Here is a 6,000-nt window from a genome sequence, read left to right as displayed (position 1 = left end):
CAGCTCACTCAGCACCCTGCTGTTACCTGGTTCATTAGCAAGTTCCAAAAAATACCCATCTCACTTTCCTCCACTTACATCCCAGCATTGTTTAAGGCCATTCCTGCAATTTCAGACCAAAATGTCTTGTCCTCAGCGGACACAGAGAAGGGATACGTCTCTTTCTTTGTTTCTATTGACTATTTTGAAAGAAGCTGGCGTATTATGCTTGCTACTCACTTCTCTTGACCTGAATATTGTTGCATAAATTGTAATTAAAGCCTTTCTTAATTCAACATCCAGATGTACAGGCAGTCTGCAAACATCTTTTCTGTGGTGTTGTTTTGTTCTTTTATGTTCTGTGGTGTTGTTTGGGATTAGGGTGTAGGGAACATGGCAGTGGAAGTAGATGGAAGTTATTCCATCTATTTCCATGGCCATGTTCCCTACACCCTAATCCCTGTTACCATCCTCTGGCCTCCTCAAAAAACACATTGGAGCCCACCTGGCACTCACTGCAGTCAAAGAGAAGATGACACCTAGATGGTCCAGTCTTTTAATACAGGTTTCCCAGCCTGCATTAAAACAGCAGTTTTTCCTTTCCATGGAGCCTGTTTCAGTGGGATTTGTCCATTACATCCAGCCTGGCTGGATTTTTACTGTTCAAGCTGCAAACTAATCTTTGGTTGGAAGTATTCCCCCAATATTTTGCTTTCCTCTTCTGTTCCTGATCCCTTCATTTATTTTGCTTAATTTACTATCTCAGGAAGATTCAGGAACTCAGAGGGGCCCAAGGGAATTCCAGCCACCACAACTGACGTGTTTCAGCAGCCCTGGAAGCAGCACAGAGCACCAAGCTGAGTGTTGTGCTGTGTTCCACATCCTGCCTTCTCTTCCTGCCTGTTGCTCTGTTTCCACCAGATATTCCCATCCCTGGGGCAGAGTTGGTGGAAGGAATGGCAGGACGGGTCCTTATCCTGTGACATCTGAAATGATGCCATCTATTCTAAAAATCTATTTAGTGAAAGCTGTGGGGTAGGATAGTAAAACCAGATGGAGTTTTTAACTTTTGAAAGGTTTATAATCATAGAATCACAGAAGGGCATGGGACCTTAAAGGCCATCTAGCTCAAAGCTCCTGCCATGGGCAGGGACATCTTCCACTAGACCAGGTTGCTTGAACCTGGTTGTTTTGATATAGCACACAGCTATAATTCATCTCAAACATCAGAAAAAAATGCCAAAGTGAAATCTCATTCCCAAGGAATGTGCACTTTAAGCAGATTCATACTCTGTGGATCTTTTTACTGTATTTTAAAATGACATTAATTTTATTTGCTTATCCTCTGACATGACATGCTTAGAGTGTGACATGCATTTATCTCATCACCACTTAATACTCATCAGTGCAGATCCACAGGTCCAAATTAGTCAGCATGAGGATTCTACTGTGTCACTGTTGAAGGTGCAAAGTGGAATCAACAGAGTAAAATCAGCACAAATTATGAAATGGACACTTATTTTTATGCAGGTACTCTCTGGCAGAGTAAATCCATGAGAAGAGGTTAATGACAACCCAAAATACATCAGCCTGTCAGTGAAAGACATGCACCATCCCAGCAGTTTGCATTGACATGAGTATGACGTTAATTAGCTTGGTAGCCAACAGCATTGCACAGCTTTTAACCTTTGCATTGAGCACCTTTTCTATGTGAAAAAAAAAAACAAAAACAAGCAACAACAACAAAAAAAATGTTGGGGAAAGATGTTAAATCTTGTATGGCTACAGCTAGTAACTGGAATATAGATAAGTTCATACTCACAAAAACCATTCTCAAAAGGGTTTTAAGCTGGTATGGTTTAATCTGGCAGGAAGCTGAACAGAGCTGCTCACTCACCCTCAGAGGCATGGGGGAGAGAATCAGAAAAAGGGTAAAATTATTGGTTAAGATAAAGACAGTTTAATAGCACAAAAAAGGGAGGAAAATTAATAAGAATAAGAATAAGAATAAGAATAAGAATAAGAATAAATACGAAACAAGTAAAGCACATTGCAACTGTCACCTCTTACTGACTGAGGCCCAGCAAGTGTTGGAGCAGCAGCTGCCACCCCCAGGACAATTCCCCCCTCTTCAGTTTTCCTGTTCAGAGAGATGCTGTATGGTCTGGAATATCCCTTTGGCCAGTTTGGGTCTCCTGTCCTGGCTTTGTCCCCTCCCACTTCCTTGTTCCCCCCAGACTCCTCACTGCCAGGACAGTATGAGAAGCTGAAAAGTCCTTGACTTAGTGGAAGCACTGCTCAACAACAGCTAAAACATCAATATGTTATTAACTCATCCTAAATCCAAAATCCAGCCCTGTACCAGCTACTAGAAAGGAAAACAACTCCATCCCACCATAACCCAAGAAATACATCCACAACTGGGTGGGTTTTTCACCTCTTTAAATCTATCCATTGCCCTAATAAAAACATTACCTCTCTCTACAAACCTCGTGTTACTGATATCCTCAGGACGTCAGGGCTACAGAAACACTTCTAGTAAAAAGTCAAATGAATAATACATTAAGGAGAATTTCTCTGTAAATATGTCTTTCAGGTCTTGTGTTTACTCACTTGTAAAAAAACATGAAAGAGAGAGCTTTCCTTTACAGCTCAAGAAAGGTGCAGAGAAAGATGACAAAGATGATAAAAAAATAACCTTGGACTCACTTCCAGACTGAGGAGGTGGCTGAGGAGTACAAGAAGGGTCTATCACACTTCTATCCCTCTCCTAAATGTTTTCCCTTGTTTGACATCAGACTGACACACTGCAAGGAGAACTCCCACAGCATCTCCCCTGGCCCTGCAGATGTTGCAAAAATGAAAGAGGGGCGGGGAAAAAGCTCAAGAATGGGCTGCTGCTTGCTAGCTTCATGCCCACCAATATATCCTCACAGCATATCCCAAGGGACAAAACCCTTGTTGACAGGTTCCTGCTGTGGAGTGTATCAGACTCCACTGTAGTCTGGTTGTTGTGATCTTGGCCTGAAAACAAGACCCTAAAGGGACATCTCAGAACCACAGGAACATAAGGCATGTGATGGAGATGAGCCAGACCCAGGTGCAATGCAGTGTGGACATAGCCAGGAGCATTCCCAGGACAGGCACATAGTGTCTGGTTTGGTTAGGTATTAATAAACATTTTTAGTGTTTCTGCACAGAGCAACAACCTCAGCTTCTGTCTGAGAAAGACCAGTTTCTGGCCAAAAAAAAAATACAAACCAACAACAAACAACATTCTACAGCAGAAAATACCTTTTATTCCCTTGCTTGTGGTCTGAAGACTCTGTTAGGTGCTGAAGTTGACTCCCAGCTCCTTCTTCCAAGACTCTGCTATTTCTTAAATGTTACTCTCCTGTGTTTCCAGACAATTCTATGTGTGCAACATTTTGGCCATGCAAACATTTTGCTTCCTTGAGACAGACCCATGGTCCTGGGCATCTGTTTTTTATTTCAGCTTCACAAGGGGACCTGTAATACTGCAGCAGTGGAAACAATTCATTACCACAATTAAATCAGTGTTTCATTTCTCAGTTTAATCTGATTTTTCCTGGCCTGCAAAGGCACCTCTGGGATTTATCTCAGTGTTGAACATGGCTGAGGAACATTTCTTTGCTGTGTCCCTGACTTACAGGGCAATAATTCCTCATACTTGAAGCCACACCTCAGCTGCATTCCATATAAAAATAGGGCTTGTAGAGCCATATCTTGTGTGTATACCTTGCTCCACACCTTTGGGTCAGTTTGAAGATCAGCCTGAGGGCTCTAAGAATTTCACACTTCACAGAAAGACACAGACAGTGGAAGATGGAGATCCATCCCTACCTACAAAGGTTGTAGCAGCAAACACAACCTTTATCAGATCTTGGAGAATCCACATAGACAAAACCTCTGTACTGCTCCTTGCACCTTGCAAGTGGGTGAAAGAAACAAGTTCCCTGCAGCAAATCCACAGGTAATTCATGGAATTACTTCTTCCCTCCTCAAACTGTCAGCTCTGAAATAACCCAGCCCACCAATGCATTCTACTTCTGTGGGAAAGGGGGAAATGGGAAAGAGGGAAACTGAGGCAAGGATCTTCCTTTGTGCTGTTGAAGGGAAGAAGACCCCAGATTTGCTGAGCTGCATGGTTTATCCCTCACCTCATCCTACTGTGCAACACCTTAGGCTGTACAATTGCCACCTCTTGCTTTTGTGGGACAGAGGAGCAGGGGGTGGTTACAGAGAACAGCCCCCAAAACGCCTTTTGGAAGATCTTGTGTCATCTGCCTGCACCAGGAGAGTCCTCAGCTTCCCCTGTCTGAAACAATTCCCCAGCAACATCAAATATTCATTTCCTTGAGCTGGGGGGAAGCCAGTTAACTTTTGTGGAGAGGAGGAAGGCAGTGCTTGGCTAGAATGTGGGAGAAGGCCAAATATGAAAGATCATGGTAGAAATTATGGGTGAAAGCTCAGAAGAAGACAGGATGTCATCTTCACCAGGTAAGGGCTTTGTCTGAATGTCAAAGAACTGGTCAATCTATTTCTTTGCCATCCAGGAAAATTGTGTGGCAGGATTTTGGTTTATACCTGAGAAAACAAACTGATTTCTAACTGCAGGTGTAAGAGTGTGAGGTGTGAGGAACATATGAACCCAAGTGATATCCTGCATATTCATGGAGCATCAGGGAGCCTTTCTGCCAGGGAGTTTGTGTCATTCCCTTCCAAGACTCTCTGAGGATCAGTGATGACAGGCTAGAATCAAAAAGTGTGGGGAAGCATCTGGAGGCTATAATTTCAATGAAGAACACGGATCATGCTTTAATTGCCTTTTTATTTCTATATTTCAGTGGAATGCTCCTAAAGCAATCACTGACAAATTGGATTCTCATGAGAAAGAGGCAGGGCCTTATTCACTGACCTAAACTTAGATGCCTGGAACCATCTGAGGATACCTGAGACATTCAGGTGAGGCTGGCTTCATCCAACCTGTGCCTTTTCAGAATTGGCACGCAGGCCCATCTGAAATTGCACCAGACACCAAAAAAAGAACAACAGTCTGGCACCCTTGGAGTCCAGGCCCCACAAAATCATCTCCATTTTCTGCTGAGGATGTGACATTTCAGTGCAATGCAGCAAGTGCTGAGCCTCTAAATGCCAAGGAAAGTTAAAGAGCAGTCTGGCACTTCACAGCCAGCCAGCAAATCCCTAAAGCAAAGTATTTTACTAACTTTCATTTTAAGCTTTTCTTTAGCAAACATAGCATGTCTGAATACAAATTATCACAAAGATCAAGATGTTCAGATCTGAAAATACCTCAAAACAACTGTCTGCTTTAACCTTTGCATATTTTACACATTTTTTCCTGATAATCAGATTCCGCCCACTAAAGGATTTCAGAAGCACTGGAAGGCAATGCTTCTATAGAGGGTATTTGCTGGGACATTATATCTCCTATAAAATGTAGCTGGGAATTATTAAATAGTATCCTGAAATAGATGTTCCTCATTAGACCTATGCTAATTTAGAGGAAGAGAGTTTAGAGAGAATATACCATTTTTAAACAAGATGGTATATTCAAATAACATCTGTCTCATCTCTAGAAAAAGGCTCCAAGCTTAAAAATTTGAGTCTGGATCTAGATATTACACCTCATGAGCTGTCAGGAGCTCCAGGCTTGGGATCTTGCTGAATAAAAGAAAAAAGAAATAGAGATAATATTAACACAGACACCCAAGGTCTCTGAAGAGCCCTGCAAGCAAGGCAGATGTGGAGTCACAGGTACGAGATAAATTTAGTGGTCAGTTCATTCACTGAGTCTTTCTCAGCTGCAGGAATTAATTGCAGATGTGCTGCACCCCTCTACTGGGTTTTTCACCACATAAGTGACATTTGTTCCCAGATTTACCAGAGATGAGGTGCTATGTGGTGAGGACAGCTAGAGGTGGATGACTACACCTTCCCAGGAATTGAATACCTGGTAAATTCACAGGACTCCAAATT

Source organism: Cyanistes caeruleus, chromosome 4 (genome assembly GCF_971803275.1).
Source record: "Cyanistes caeruleus chromosome 4, bCyaCae1.hap1.1, whole genome shotgun sequence".
NCBI classification, from domain to species: domain Eukaryota; kingdom Metazoa; phylum Chordata; class Aves; order Passeriformes; family Paridae; genus Cyanistes; species Cyanistes caeruleus.
Note: the sequence above shows the minus strand (reverse complement) of the source record.